This window comes from Culex pipiens, chromosome 2 (assembly GCF_016801865.2).
Source record: "Culex pipiens pallens isolate TS chromosome 2, TS_CPP_V2, whole genome shotgun sequence".
Taxonomy (NCBI): Eukaryota; Metazoa; Arthropoda; class Insecta; order Diptera; family Culicidae; genus Culex; species Culex pipiens.
This window is the reverse complement of record NC_068938.1, coordinates 4,207,406-4,224,462: the sequence shown is the minus strand read 5'-3', so window position 1 is coordinate 4,224,462 and position 17,057 is coordinate 4,207,406. Positions and strand designations below refer to the sequence as shown.

Below are 17,057 nucleotides of genomic sequence, written 5' to 3'. Positions count from 1 at the left end.
CAAAAGTTTAATTCCCAAATTATTTTTATTTTTTAGTTTTTTGATATGTTTTAGGAAACTAAAAGAACATCTTCTGACCCGTGGTGCAAAATCTGATTAAGTAGTTGTAATTTTTTGAAAAAAACGTGTTTTTTATATTATCGAAAACATGGAAAACTTATAATAAAAATCACTTTTTGGAGCAAAAAAGCATTTGCAATCGAAAAGTTCTATTTTTTATGAAATATTCCATTTTGAAGTTATAAATACTTTTAGGTATAAATATTCGATTTATTTTCGTTTTCCTGCATTTTAAAAATACATCTTTCAAAAAGCAGCCCGATTTTTTTAAATCTCAAATAATTTGCCGCAACTTTCTCTATGAGAATTTGAAAATCGGTAAAATAAGTTTCTGATTCACAGCCTCACAAAGTTTTAAAATCCATGAAAATGTTTTTTTTCCTAAGTGTTACCGAATTTTCCTGTAATTGTAATTGCCTGTAATTTTCAACAGACGATGTCTAGGAAAATATAGGTACGATTTTAACGTTGAAAAATCAAACTTTTATTTCCATATTTAAATTTTCAAAAAATTCTTATTTTGGAAATTGAACTAAAAAAATCATTAAAATACATCGGATATTTTTCCGTGAACCTATTTTTCCAAAAAGTCCTTATCACCTTTGCTTTTAAAAGACACCAAATCGATCAGAAAATTCTTTCTCAAGATACAGAATGTTATACATTTACAAATCCATTTTGTATGGCCAGCCCGAAAATTGTATGGAAACTTGCAAAAAAAAAAAACATAAAAATTTCCAATTCCAAGTCAGTATTCCAACATTATTATGAAAAAAGGCATGGAAAATGAAATAAGTTATTAATCATTAGTTTTAAAAATCTTAGTTTTAACGAAAATATTTTTGAAACTGTATACCTTTGAAACATTAAAACTCTTTTTTTTTAATTAACTCGAACATTCATATTTTGTAAATAAATGCAAAAAAAATCGAAGTTGAAAGCTGTGGATTTTTTTAAATTGTTTCAAATATCAAAATAAGAAGCAAATATCAAGAATTAAAAAAAAAAAGATATTCGGCAAATGCGAAATGAACATGTGGGTGTTGTTATTTGAAAAAAAAAAAAAATCATTTTTAATTCCTTAGATAATGTTAATACTAAGTAGGTGCCAGAGTCGGAGCCAACAATTTGTTGAAAACTGGAGTCGGAATCGGAGTCGGCTAGGATTGGTAATTTCAGAGTCGGAGCCGGAGTTGGAGTCGAGTGGAGCTGAAAACCGGAGCCGGAGTTAAAGTCGGAGTCGGCTAAATTCAGAAAGCCGGATATGGAGTCGGAATTTACAGTCTTTTGAAAGAAGCCCCCACTCTGTATCCCTGGAAAAAGAAGCAACAAAATTGAAGTTTTTTAAGTCATCCAACATCCTTTTATTTTCTAGCACCGATATATCAGAAACTAATGGTCCTAATTTTGAAAATATAAATGCACGAAATTGACCGATTCCGTATAGAATTGCTCGTAAATCGTACATTTTTGTCATCTTTAAGACATTTTAAGTTATCCTGAATGCTTGCGTCATAAGTTCGAACAATATATTACCGTCAGTAGGGGTGACATTGGGTCTGGGGGGTGAGATTGGGTCAAAGTGATTTTTTACGGATTTCACCATTTCTCAGATTCTTCTCAATTAAACTGAATTCTGTTAAAGGGGTTGTGTAGGGGACATCTTAAGATGACTTCGCTGAAAAAATCTCGTTCCTAGAGCAAATCTTGTTATTTTGACAGCTGTCTAAAATTGAGGTACGTTTTTGGCCAAAAATGACCTCTTGAAAAATCATTTTTCTAAAAATTTTGTTGGAGTTGTGTAACACAAGATTTTCTTTCCTCCCAAATAACCACAAAATGCCCGGTGTTCAAAATCACAAAACACGTTTATTTTTCATTCCTTCTCGTCCCATTGTTCTCAATGCCTACTTAGTCCATCAAACCCTTCTTCTCCTCACCCTCTTCTTCCTCAAACGCTGCTCCACGGCCTCACCGTTGGCCGCTCCGCGACCGAAGACACCGCAACCTGCTTCCCGGAACCTGGCGAATCTTTCGGCGTGTCCACCGGCTCCTGCGCGTCGCTGATTTTCTTCGAGCCGCCTCGCGGCCTCGCTTCTAGCGGCCTCCCGCCGCACGTGGTGCCCCGGGTTTCGAAGGGGTTGCGCCTGCCCAGCAGAAGGAACCGATTCCGCTTATCGGACGCGGCGGCCGGGATGAGCTGACCCGGGTTCGCGGCCGATGCTTGCGGACCGCGACGAACAGTTGCGCTCCTCCACAGAACAGCTCCTTTTTTACTCGCGTGTACTTTCGCGCACCGCAATTTTTTCCGCGACCACCAGCAGTCGAACGCGACTGTTCTCACTCCGATTCATCAAACGACTTCCCCAACAGCTCAGGTTTTCCGTCCGTCAACCCGAACTTGCTCTCTCCTTGGTCCCGCTCTCTCTCTCCCTCCTCCTTACTTTCTCGTGCACCGCTCTCCCAATCTCTCCGGCGGACCGGAAACAACGCCGATGTATTGGTGAGGACGCAATTGCTCGCGAGGGTGAGGTTTGGTTTGGGGACGTGAACTTATTTTTGGGTAAGCTTCTTAACTCTTAAGCAGTTTAACATCTTTTTATGGGGGTTTTCAAATCAAATTACATCCTAAATTCTACCAACGTTACAGTTGCTCAAAAACTACCCAAATGTTTGAAAATCTCCACTTCAAACATTGTAGCATGTCAATACGATTCTCTCGAACAAGAAACACTGTTGGATGACTTGTTCTTACCATATCGTTGTATTTGAGCATCATTTTAGTTTCATTTGACCCAATGTCACCCCCTCTAAGGGGTGAGATTGGGTCAATTTTCAAACTATTGGCATTTAAGGTAGAGTTCATCAAAATCCACCATATTTTGGGAAAATGTTAGTAAACTATCTAAGAACAAATCTACGTTGAAAGATTTTCGATGTTATTTAAATTGTTTTTGTTATTAAGTAATTACGAGAGGTGTATCGTTTTTTGACCCATAGTCACCCCCACTGACAGTTTGGAAAAAAAACTATTCAAAAAAATATCGTTCAAAATTTTATATGGTAGCAGAAACTTTTCTTTAATTTGAGAGATTTTAATAAGTTTGTAAGTTGGTTTGCAAATAAGCTGTGAATAAATAAGTTCTGCTAAATTTTGATTGATCTACGAATAAAAATGCTTTAATTTTTTCATTTCCATCCAAGGTTTTTTTTTTAATTTAAAGGTTGAAACTGAATAAATAAATCATATTTTGAATATAGAGTATCTCAGAAACAATATTATTTTATTTTTTTCTAAACCTAAAACCAAGGGTCCTGATTGCTCAAAATCAACCACTCCATTCGCGAGCACAAATAGCAGGCGACGCGATACTGCCCTGATGAATTCCTACCGTTTGTCACTTTTAAACCATTCGCTCCCAAACACTCTCTATTCTACTCTCCTTCTCTCTCTGATCGGCTCAGTCTCCGAACGGCTCCGGTAGGCCGATCGTCTCCGATCACTCTTAACTGAAAACATTTTTTCTCTGATGCAATGCGTTATACTCATTGATTTGGGTTGCTTAAATCAATGTTATCAATTAAATTTTGCATTTATTTTGATTTCATACACCCAAAATTAAAGAACGAGGGGATAGTCCTCACGGAAAGCAACGTGAGGAAAGTGCTATTTTGCGAGAGTAAAGTCCTCTCGCGTGTTCATTCGTTCATTGGAACAGTTCATCCTATTGAGTTGCTTATATGGACAAATGACCGCCACTTAGTCACCGAACCATGGTGGCCCATACGGCAAAGGCACGGTTCAATATGCCGAAGGTCTTGGGTTCGAGTCTCGGTACCGGTACTTTTTTGTGATAGATGAACTTTTTTGGAAAATGAACCATGAGTAAAGTACTCTCGGTAATTTCGAGATTTATCCTCTCCGTCCGCACACAGTACCATTTTACTACCGAATCGTGCTCTTTATCCTCTCGTATGCCGATGCCCAGTTCTTGGTGTAATATTATAGACACCATTGAAAGAAACTTCCACCAAGAAAAATCAAATTGATGGCAAACTGAGGACGTGAAGACAAAAAGACTGCCTTGCTGGCATTTTGTGAGAGTGGCTCTTCGCTGAGCATGGTAGTGTGTGAGTGTCGTCGAGCGACGGAGTAGGCAAATATTTTCACAATGTATTTGTTCGCTGAGTCAACAGTTCGGGCCACTCGCTGGCTGCTTGCGAGTATCATTCGCTCATGAATGCTAGCGGGTTGGAATAGGCGACGAATGGATAGGCGATGAGTGAGTGGTTTCTGTTCATTGAACCGAAAATCAGGACCCTTGCCTAAAACAAACAAATCAAAATTTACAAAACATAATTTTTTTTATGGTCCATAGACTGGTACAAATTTTATTTAAAGTTTTTGACCATCAGCTCTGGTCAAGGTCGAAGGTGTGGTTAAAAAAAAACTGGTTTCAAAATCTTTAGGTGAAAGGTATCACAAAATTTTGTATGCATCATTTCAGTTATGCCACTATGAAAAAGTTGCTAAATAGCAATAAAATAGCCGTGCTTATTTGTATATTTTTTGCTTTAATTCAATTTGAATTGGAAATAACAGTAACAAAAACGCTAATGTAACTGAATCACTCAAATTTAAATAATTTTATCTTGTTAGCTCAAGGATTAAGCCAAAGGTCCAACAAGCGTGCCAATGGCCATAAAACTTTTGACCACCCAGCGACGGTGACCACAAACCGCCACGCAAAGCGCACCCCCGAAATCCCCATGATTATCTAAATTGAACGGTGTGATAATCCGCTCGATCCGCCGTCATCAAATTCATTTCCTTCTCCCAGAGCGTGTGCGGCTGCTGCTGCTTCTGCTGCAGGCACTCTTTTCGGATGCGACCACTTTTCATAATGAAATAAAATATGAAAAACAATAAAAAGAAAACATACATTTTGCAACTTCTTGCGGAGCATCGCCGATGGTGGTCCACTAAATTAGCGTGCCATTTATCGAGCGTGCAGTAATTTCTTCCTATAGAGTGTGGTGCTGATGAAATTTGGACATTTGTTAAGAATTTTGATTAAATTGTTTGAGGTGTTTAAAAAAACTAAATTTTTCTTGAATTTTGAAATATTTTTCAAATGGAATAATACGTCAAAAATCTCAGTGTTCAGATTCCAACTGAACCAATCTCTATAACTAATCCGATCTAGGCTATCCAAGACAGGTAGCATCTTCCCCCAAGCTATGGCCAATGTTGCGTGGCCTGCAACACTAAAGGGGGCATGCATTCGCACGCGTCCGAGCATGGCTAGTTCTGGCCAAGTTTGCTACCGTTTCCGCGTCAAGATCTGCGCTCCAGGTCATAAATAAATCGACGGTCCGGGGATGTTCGTGCGTCGGTTATTTATGGCCTGTCGTCGTCGCGGGTTGGCATTTAGGCAAATTTTACGCGTAATCTCCTTAAGCTGCGGCTGCGGAACAAACGTGAGAAATTGCAGGAAAATCCACGAGTCTGCTGGACTCTCAACTGGTCTCCAGAAGCGATCGCTGAAGAACTTTACTAACAAAAGGGGGAGCCCCATATTTACATACACTCTTTTGCTACAACTCAACAGTTTACCTCTGTTTATTCAAACTTCATATTTTGTCTGGCCCCAGCCTCTTTGCATTTCCCTATGAATAGAGGCAAATGCCAGCGACTTAAGTACCCCATTTGGGAGGGGAGAAATTATTCTCTGTATAGTGCTCAAATGGTCGACGACGAATTGGCGAGAGGGGATTGTAAATTTAGCCTTGCTTCAAGAAGTGAAGTCTTGTGCGTTTGTTTTGCCTCCACCGGTTAGAAAGTTATGGAAAATTATAAAGAATAAATTTGAAGTCTGGGTGGGCTGCAGGCGGGACTCTTAGGCCAGAAAGGAAGACGAGGGTTGTGTAAATTTCTGCTAAATTTATGCACAAGTGGATGCCTTTTAATTCCTCCTCAATTGGCGTATGGTGAACGGCGGTGGTTGGTGTGTCTACTTGAATTAATGTTTAGACACATGGATTGAACGGTAACGGAGGTTTTATTATTTTGAAGATGATTTAGAATGTGTTCGGTTGCAGTTGCGAAAGGAATATAAGTTAAACTTTTTTTTGAATCCGTGACAATTTTGAAGAAAATATGTTTATAATAAGATTAGTGACATTTTAGCTCAACTTTTTTTTCTTTGTTTAAAATGTAAAAAAAAAATGAACTGATTGACCTCTAATGCCCAAATGTATGTTCAAAAGCTCAACCTTTTTTTATCTTGATCTTCCTTGACAAGATTTTTGTTTTTCAATTTGATTCTTCCTACTATAATTTATGTAAGATTTTAATCAATTCTTTCCATTGGGTTAAATCGGTTTTTAAAAACAAGAAATAAGATCACCTTATAGAACTAAATTTGCCATGCGATTTCTTTACCAATTGTTTCAAAATTAAACAAATGGGACATTGTTTCAGTATAACAAGTGGGTACCGTAGACTAACATTTTAAAAGGGCCAAACATTGAATATTTCGCCCTTTTAAAATATTAGTCTTGATTTAAAAAAATTCAAAATATTTTTTTCGAAAAGATCGGAAAATTTCACGAATGATTCATGTATTAACATTGATAATCGGACCATTAGTTGCTGAGATATCGTCATTAGAAAATGGTGGGTTATTCTGGTGAGATTAAGAAAACTTCAATTTTCGTGTTTCTTTTTCTTTAAGCGGCTCTATCTCAGCAACCCGAGGTCCAATCTTCAATGCCTCTTAGAAAAGTTTTTAGCAAATTTTCTTAACTTCTAATAAAAATATTTTTAGAAATGGTCACTTATGGTCACTATTTTTAAAAATTGAAAAACTGCAAATATTTCGCTAAAATCAAACTTTCGAAGGCTACATCTTGAAAACGGAGCCCTTTACCAAAAATCTGTAAAGTGCTTTTCGATTGCAAATTTAATTTTGCATTAAAAAATAATTTCAAACTTGTTTTTGCATGAAACTTGGATTTTTTCCAAAAATCACTGTTTTTTCCAAAATTCATAACTCGGCGGCAGATTTTTTGACCATGTTTCTCTATAGCTCAAAAGTTGCGGTTTTTGTCCTCTAAAACATATCAAAAAATCTTGAAAATCAAAAAAATACGTAAATTGAGTTTTAGTAAAAAAAAAGTTGATAAAAAAATCTGCAATTTTTTTTCCGTGTACCTTTTTTTCTTTAAAGTCCTCAACAATACCTACAACTTTGCCGAAGACACCAAATTGATCAGAAAATTCACTCAAAAGTTACAGCTGTTTGAATATTTACATACCATTTTTGTATGGACAGCAGCCAAAATTGTATGGAGACTTGTATGGGTGAACCAATGACGCAAAATAGCTTATTTGGTCATAGGGAAGGCCCCCACAAAATTTGAGCCAAATCAAAAAATACAAAAAATAAAAATGGTCGAAATGGGCCGTTTTCGTAGAGAGTTGCTCACTATATTTTAAATACTCAAAATAAATTTGTTCAAGCAATGTGGAATTATTTTTGAAAAAAAAAATGTAAATCTTCAAAAGCATCGAAATCTGAATTATAATGTGTTAAACAAGCCGTTGATCATTTTCGATGATCATCACTCTAAAATGCTCTGCATTGAATTCAATTTAACGAATTTCTGCACCAAAATGAATCAGCATGTGCCGGTTGTTGCCTTCTTGCAGCCTTTGAAGGAAGTTTTGATCTAAATAAGTTGTGCTTCAAAATTTATATAATTTTGTGGCGGAGTCATTGACAATTTCCATAATTTCGCAAGGAATGGGATAATCGTTACCAAAAAGTATCAGCATGTGTAGGGCACTATTCTAAACAACTTGTCTAAGGAATTTTGTCAAATTATTGATAGCGACGCAAAATTTATATCTTTGAACGAAAAATCATGGCAAAAAAAAATATCACGTTAAAATAAAAAAAAATATCTCTAGCAATATACAACATCTTATAGTCACTATATATTATTCATTCAATTTTCCATTGCATCACTATTTTCCAATTTTCCATGACCCCACGTTCGGTACATAGAAACAAATAATAACCGTTTGCACCGTAGAGGACAATCCACCAGCATCCACGGCTCCCGATTCCTCCTCTCAGCAGGACATCGACTTAAATTGTTACCTCGGACAGAAAGGGTTATATCTTATGGATTTATTCGTAGACCTGGGAATCGTAAAACCGTCGGCCGTTGTTTCTCCTTTAGTGCATAGGAAACGATCGCATAAAATGATAATTTTTCGCTTGACCATATTTTTTCTCCGTCTGTCGTCAACGATTATATTTGTGTTAAATTGAACCGTTCTACATATTCACTAGGCATCGTGGATAGTTCACCACCAAAGAGAGCATAAAAAAAACTCTTCGACCGGTTGACATCTCGCTCCGCGTGACGGACCGTCGTGTCTGCAGTTTTATTGCTACTTCAATTACAAACGTCATAAATTATTCACCAACTATTGGGCGATGCCTTTGAATCTCATTATTGAGCCATAAAAATGTCTCCGTTCCTAACGGAGGAAATCGCCTGCCTCGCTCCTGGGTGGAAAACAACTTAATTGATTAATAATAATAAAAAAAACTCTTGGAGACACACCTGGCCATAACGCTGCGGTGGTTTTTGAGTGGCTCCTCTAACGTCCTATACCCCAAACGGAGAGTTAAGGTGGAAGTCACCGGGCGAATGAGCGAGAATGGGTCGCGTTTGACAGGTCTGTCATAATAATCGTAATGTCGGGTCGAAAGATCAATTGGATTTTTAGCTTGTCCGGCACTGCTGGAAGTTCCTTGTCCGAGTTATCGGATGATGAATTATGATAGACACCCGATAGTGTACTGTCGGCGACGACAGACTGTCGGCGGTGAATCCATCTATCCTGGTTGACTGATAGCATTATTAGTCACCGGAGCGATAGATAGCGTGGAGTCGATAAATGATCGGTTGCGCAAAAATGATGAATTTTTTATGCTAGCAAGAATATTGAAAAATAATCCATGTCTCTTCAAAGTCCCTCTGAACGATTGTTCAGGAAAAACAAAACAAGTCAAAGTTCACCAGCAGCGCTAATTTATGCAAAACTCACAGCTCACATTCACGTCCTTCGACAAACAAGCAAACTAATCAACCTTTCAAACAACGATGACGACTCCCAACCGTCTTTTCCTGTAAAAACAAACATAAAAACACTCAAATGCCCGCACGTGAGATCGCGCGCACGCCAAAAGGTCGCCATCATCGCCAAATATTAATTGGAGACCTGTGAAGAAGCTGGCGTCTAGTTTTGTCTGGTCGAACGGGCACATAATTAAAACAATCGTCATAAAGCAGCGTAGAGCAGATAGGATGGCACATGCTAAACAACATAACGAGGGCTGATTTTTGTTTATGGATGTCACTCTGGGAGTTGTTGTGAAACATACTTAACCTCTTTTTGGTTCGAGCTAGAATCGGCAAAAGGTTAATTGATGAGCGTATTTTTTAGCTTCAAAGTCCGATCTCATTAGCCAAAAGCCACAACTTCCATATACGCATGCACTCGGACAAAATGGCATTGCTCGACTTTAAATATCACTCCAAATTAGTCCTCCTGATGGTCTTCCAAAATATGGCGATCGTTTGTTGTGTTACTTAGAGTCAATAGCTGAGCTCACCGCAATAGATTCCCTTCAATCGTTGGTTATTGCTCAAAGAAACCCTTTTATCATCGCAGCCTGAGCCTTGTTCGTTCAAGCGCAGCTAAATTAAACGATTGTTCGCCAGAGCAAATAAATTACCTAGTTTTTATAGAAGTCGCTGATATGAAAGCCCGGTGAACCTCCTGGTCCAGGACACAAGTAAGAGACAATGGACCAATAAATCGGCGTGGACCAAAACAGGTCGTCGCTGCTGCAAAAGTCGAAGACCTGGGAGTTCCCCTCCCGAACGTGGCCGACTGTGTCCCGTGCCGCGTTTGTCGGTAAACAATCGGTTGATTTATCTGAGGTAATTAATTTAACATGTGTTTTCATAAATACCGCACACACCGGATTGCACTTCGCCACTACACCCCAGTCAGTACTGAGGCTGTGTGCAACTTGTGAAACTCAATATCGATGTAGCTGTCAAAACAAATAATGCCTTTTCGAGGTTCCTCCATATGTTTCCGCGCGGGTGTTTCCACGCGCTTTTCCGGTACAAAACCACCCGGCGTCAGAATCGGCGACGCCAATGGCGCGAGACACAGAATGCAGAAAAGTGTCGATTTCGTCCGGAATTAAATTTAGATTTCAACTCCAGTCAGTTTATTTGGAACACGATGCGGAAGTGTTTTTTAGAATCGTTGCAGCGGACGGGAATGGTCGTTGGAAAATGGATCAAAACGTACCGTAAAATGTGAGAGGTTTGGAAATTTATCACTAGAAAAATATTGTTTTACTGAATTCAGCTAATAGCAAAGTAAAATATCATTTTTAAATATTAATCCTGTTCCAACAAAAAAGAAAACAGAAATTTTTAATTGAAGTTTTGTTGTTGTCTCCCTCTTCAAAATGTTCAAGACAACTTATCACAAAAAATAAAACCTGAAATTCTAAATAAGTTTTTTTTATAAAAAATATGTAAAAGTAGACTATTGCAAACTTGCAAACTACTTTTTTGCAACTCCGTCGTGAAATTTCTTACTTGCCTGTCATTCTCAAACGATGAAACAGCCTATTTTTCTCTACCAAAAATAACAGAATCGAATAGAAACCCTTTTCAAAAAAAAAAAATGCTGAAAAGTTCCACTTTTCAGTAATGAAATGGATGCTGAAAAGTTGAACTTTTTAGCACTTCTTTGGAAAAGTTATACTTTTAAATTTTTTTTTTGATCTAATCGTCATTGACATGGGCTATAATTCTGTTCAAAGGGTATTTTTCGGAATTGCAAAAAACGTTGTATGGAACTCGTTGCCAAACTTGATTTTTTCAACACTGTACGCCTCGTGCTGAAAAAAATCAGAATATAAAATTAATACCTTTCAAAACCAGTGCTGAAAAGAACTACTTTTCAGCACTGAAATGGGTGCTGAAAAGTAAAATGCATTCTCCTGCGTTTGGAATCATTTTTAACATGTTTGGATTTATTGAAAAATCATTATTATATGTAATTTTTTAATGTACAGTACAGTTCAGACTCGATTATCCGAAAAATTTCACATCGGATAATCGAATCACGAAAAACATATTTTTTTCGCTGTCTTATTTTTGATTGTCGAGCTTAAGTTTAACCCATAAACTACTCTGAAGTGATTAAGAATTTTTAAATCAAAGATCGCGGTCAAAATGGCGGCGATGGAATATTGAAAAAAGGCATTTTTTAATTTGATAGGCAATCAACTATTCCAATTTGACTAAAATGGGGTCGCAGAACTCGAAAAAATATCTTTTGTTCATGATTCGATTATCCGAAGTCCAATACAAATCTTTGGATAATCGAACTTCGGATAATCGAAACTTAGGATTATCGTACCACCATTTTTTTCCTCGTATTTTTTTTTAAAGCTTATAATTGCAAAACATTTGAACTTGTGTAATATGTATTTTAAACCACTATTTTTATTAAGATGTTGAATTATAGCTTGGAATTTAAAATTCATGTTTTTATTTGAGTCGAGGGACAGAAAAATTGAAAAATATTTGCATCTTCCTTTTTTTCTCAAATTAAAGATCTTCATTGAAAAAATATGAACAATCGATTGAAATTTTGAAATTATTCTATGATGTTTTTATTTAAATTTTATATCAAGTAGGACAAAATTTTATTTTATATCAAGTAATACAAAAGCTTAGATTAAATGATTTAAAAAAATCATAAATATATGAAAAAAATTTGAAAAATAATATTTAAAGGAATTCTACGATATTTTTTATTTTTGGCAGCAAGGCACTTTGTGATACATTTTGCCATTTTTTACGAGGCTTGAAATCATAGAATTAAATTACTATCAAAAATTCAGAAAAAAAAAACAAAGTTTGAAGCCAAATTTGCAAAAAACTTGATGTTCAAAGTATGACAAAATGGTTTTTACATTATAACAGCTATATTGTTACTTGTTTGGAAAAATATTAATGGATTTTTAAAATTGTTGTTTTTATTTGCGTTGATTTTTTTTCATTGAATTTTGGGGCCATAAAGATATGCGTCGTGCCTCGTGACGCCCTAGGCGCCATTTGATTTTGCTGGGGACAATTTTTCGGAAAAAAATGCCAAATTTTGAAGGTCTGTACCGAGCTCCAGGGTGCTCCAAATTTCAATGTTATATATACCAAAAGATGCGCAAGGATCTGGCCCACACGCCAATGATGTTGAAAATAAACGCTTCAGTGGCCAATGCTTCAAAAAGTTACATTTTTGAAAAAATCTTTTTTTTATGGGTAAAATCCCATTTAAAATTCAAATGCAAAGCGCCAGCTCCTGTTACGTCCAATCAAGCTCATATTTTGGATTAAGGCTTAGTATGCCCACCGGAACAAACCCTTGAATGCCCACCAAAAAGTAATTTTTGTTACACTCTATTGTATATGTTTAAAATAGTTCACGATTAATTTTATAATTTTTTTCAGAAAACATTTTAAACTTTGGCAATAATTTCTTTTTACCCATCCTGACAAAAAACTGGAAATGAAATTTGAAAAAGTTACTTGCAAGTAAGGCCGTTGCAAATATTTTTTGAAGTTTATGTCCCTCGATTCTGATCAAAGTCGAGGGGGGGGGGGGGCAAAAAAATAAAAAAAGTTAAAAATTGAAATTACAGGCCACTGTGTCAACATTTGAATGAAACAAGTGTTTTAAAATGCATCATACACCTGTCCAGTTGTTTTGCAATCATTGATTTCCAAAATTTCTAAGCACTGACTAAAATTTTATCTTCGCGAGAAAAAAAAGTTTTTGCGGTGCTGTACACTGTAATTTAATAAAAGTTCAAAATATGTTTAAATGAGTCCAAACATGTTAAATATGATTATCAATGCAGAAAAGGCATTTTGGATTGTTCTCAGTTGATTAGAATTTTATTTCCATTGAATCTTGATATTTTTTTGAAAAAAATATTTTTTTGCCCCTTTCATTTTTAGGACCAATTTTGAAGGGGGGGGGGGGGAGGGGACATAAACTTTTAAAAATATTTGCAACGGCCTAATTAAAACAAAAAAACAAAATTTCGCTTCAAGATTTTTTTTTAAAGTTATCTTGAAAACATGACTTTTTGTTAGATAACTTCAGATTATTTTTTGTAAAATAATTCTGGGTTAATTTTTGTATGAAACTTCAAGGATTTTTTTAAATAACTTCTTTCATTCCATGGTGGCTGATAATTTCAGGTCAAACTTTGTGAGATAATTTCAGGTCTGAATAATTCAATTTTTGTTAGATAATTTTCAGCAAGCTACCTTCAGGGATTTTTTTTTGTAAGATAACTTTCTGGAAAATTTCTGCAAGAAAACTTCTACTGAATTCATTGACCTAGGCTGCAAGAGAACTTTTGGGTTGGTCCTAGTAATTGAACTGATAATTTAATAAAAAATAAAATAAAATAAAATTAGGCCAATGTGATTGGTGGAAAACAGATATTTGAAAAAAAAAAAATGAATTGTATAACGTATATTTTTGCATTTCAATGCAATTGTTGCACTTTTCACAAATTTCGACCATTTTAGGTTTTAAATATGTAGTACAAATATTAAACTGACCTGACCTTATAAGTGGATGGATGGACGGTTTCAGGAAAAAAAATTCAATTTAATAGTTCCATTGAGAAATTTCTCTCTTTTAACATCCTTTTTAAATTATATAAATTCATTGTACTAGTGATTTGACCGTTCATTTTGTAGACAATTATTTTAAAGGTTGTTTTCAATGATCAGCCCACTCTGAGAAAAGAATCTAGTCATTTCGACCTTCACTGTTATAAAAAATTTATGTCTTGATACATATGAGGATCGAATGAATAATTGACACCCACTCACAAAATTTTGCATTCTGGAAAAAAAGTCTTGAAATATGCATAACATTATTTTTCAACATGGAAAAAATAATCTGCTAGGCCCTTAAAACACAAACCCACCTCCCCTTACGGTACCACATGTGTAAATATGCTTATGATTGGCTGTCAGGAAATACTTCACGCGAGAGGTGCTCAAGTGAGCAGTAGTTGATCGTTTATGATCTCTCTATTTTTTTGGTGGAGGTGGCGCCACACTGCTTGACTTACATCAAAGAACCGCAAAGTTTGTTCGTCGCCCGCGCCATCACCTAACGCCAGCGGAGCCGCTATCAAATTTTACGCCACGCGGCATCCTCTCATGACTAGTGTCAGTTCTAATTTCGGCGTCGAAAGGTGGCGCCAGTGTCAAATGCCAGCAGCAGCAGGACTAGCAGTGGTGTTCTCCGGGTAATTACACATTATGGGCATATGAAAAACGATTACCCCGAGTTGGGTGACATAAAGGTGGTTGAACGATGAACGTTCCAAAAAAACGAGAGGTTTTAGAGATGTTATAGGGGAAGGTGGGCTATTGTTGGTATTTGAGACAAATGCATGGGGAAAATGCCAACAATACCTGTCTCTCCCCTTGCAACTCCACGCACGTGAAGCCATAAGTCATAACGCGTTACGCGCTCGCAGAAATTATCGCTAATTGTCATGCATATGCGGCTTTGATTCATCGCGCAATTGTTGGTTTATGAGCGCGCGCGGTTCTTCGTGGAAACATTCTTGTTTGATGGATGACGCCGGTGTGGCGCCCTTTTGGACATTTTTAGCCAGTGCCGCCAGTGGCAGAAGAATGCGGAAAATTTGTCAGTTGCAGTTACGTCAGTTTGTGGAATCGTGAAATTCTTACTTTCGCCAATGAAGAATTTGACTCCACGTCGGACAGTTATTCATGATGATGGATTGGATGAAATTGAGTTTGGAAAGTGTCGCCGTTATATTTCATCTAAATATTTATTTAAAATATGATTACTCATAAGTCCCTAGATTGAACATTAATGCCAACATGCGGCATTAGGGTGTAATATGGTTGTATGGAAAAATGTTACAAAACATCATGAAAACATCAATTTTTCAGTTTCTTTTGGGGTCCTAAACAACCTCCAAAGTTGATGTAGGATTTTTCGAGTCTCCACTTTACGCAAAGCGATTCCATTTTGAATTTGTATAGGAAAACCCATTTTTTTGGATTTTGGTGATGAAAAAAATAGGTAGGGGGAGAGGGGGTAATATGCACCCCCGGGGCAAAATGCACCCCCTGCTTTTCTCGGTATTTGGAAGAATTTTCCAGGGAAAAAATCATAGAAATTGGAACCTTAAATTGCTAAACCATGCTGGAAAAATTTGAGCGTCGCAGTATAGAAACAGCTCAAGTTATTTGCAAAACTTTAAAATGTTGTGTTTTCATCTAATTTTCATTGAACCTTTATTATGATTTTTGGACAATATAAAAAGCATTCATTGATATTGTAATTGTTGAGGTATATAGTTTTTGCCATTATCTTCATTATTCTGTATATAGATGAGTCCAAAACCATCAAAAACTGCATTTTTAATTAAATTTTCTGCAAAAAGCGTGGTCGGGGCAAAATGCACCGCTGTGAAGCTCCTTTATAAAAACAGCGGTGTCATCTAGTGGTGACTAGTGAAAACTGCTTTTACCCGGTGCATTTTGCCTCATGTTGTGGTGCATTTTGCCCTGTTGTTGTAGTGCATTTTTCCCCAATGTTGCGGTGCATATTGCCCCGCATGGTTGTTTGAAATGAATCAAAAATGTTTTTAGAAATTTGATATTTTCGAACAATTTTGAGGTTTTTAAAGACTTTTATCACATGGATGACAAAGAATAATTGTTGTTTTAGAACATCGAACAAAATTCTTCCAAAGTAATTCTGTAATGGTTGAAAATCACAGTTTTCCCTTAGGGGGTGCATATTACCCCCTCTCCCCCTACATGGAAAATACTGTAATTTTAAATTCTCAAAACACGTATTTTAATAATTTTCGAAATTTTCTGATATCTAATAGACATCTTCTGAGCCATAGTGCGTAATGGTGAAATCTCTGGTTTAGAAGATATGATTCTTGGGAAAAATATCGAAAATCTGGACAAAAAATATTTTTACTAAGAAAATTAAAAAATCGGACAATTTGTTTCTGAGATACAATTTTTATACAGCCATTCCACGTCAAACAGGAAGTCTCCAAATCAAAAGTACTCCGATTTGTCTCAAATTTGGAGTGGGGGTTCTTTGGCCCAAATAATTAGATCCGTATTTTTTTGTTTAGCGTTCAGGTTGGTCCTATCCTAAATAGGGTGGTCCATAAAATTGCGTTTTTCGTCAATTTTCGCAAAAACCACATTTTCAAAATCATATCTCCGGAACGGCTGAACCAATTTTGGAGCGCCACAATTCAAAAGAAAGGTCATTAGTTGGGCTTTTTAGGAAAAATATGTTGAGGTCCAAAAAAACTAGCTGAAAATTTGAAAAGGTCCTATTAAAAATTTCATTTTCAAATCGAAAAGAAATCGAATTTGTATACTCTAAAGCTGCTATAACTTTCTATAATAGTAGTTTATGCAAAAAGTTGCAAAAAGGAGATTTTTTCAGCTCGAGTTGTACATTTATCCAGCGAGGTTTACCGAGTTGGATAAATACGACGAGTGCTGAACAAATCAAGTTTTTTTTTTTTTTTTTTTTTTGCAGTTCCAAAAAACACCCTTTGAGTGGAATTATGAGTCAAATGTTCATGTATTATATCAATTAACCGTTTGAATCAAAAAAAATTTGAAAAGTATAACTTTTCGCAACAAGTGCTGAAAAGTTCAACTTTTCAGCATCCATTTCACTGCTGAAAAGTAGGACTTTTCAGCCTTTTTTTTTTTGAAAGGTGTTACTATTCGATTCTGTTGTTTTTTGGTTCAGAAAAGTAGGCTTTTTC

The 17,057-nt window shown here is 36.2% G+C and overlaps 1 protein-coding gene and 1 long non-coding RNA gene across 2 annotated transcripts in view; one reads left to right on the top strand and one right to left on the bottom strand.

Moving 5' to 3' along the window:
• Window positions 1–17,057, top strand: part of LOC120412484 (bone morphogenetic protein receptor type-1B-like) — a 260,560-nt gene that overhangs the window by 42,886 nt on the left and 200,617 nt on the right. The window lies entirely within an intron of this gene.
• Window positions 1,910–17,057, bottom strand: part of LOC128093143 (uncharacterized) — a 279,040-nt gene continuing 263,892 nt past the window's right edge. Inside the window, exon 2 of the long non-coding RNA XR_008212266.1 lies at window positions 1,910–4,386. This is a non-coding gene — a long non-coding RNA (uncharacterized LOC128093143). The remainder of the gene's footprint in view (window positions 4,387–17,057) is intronic.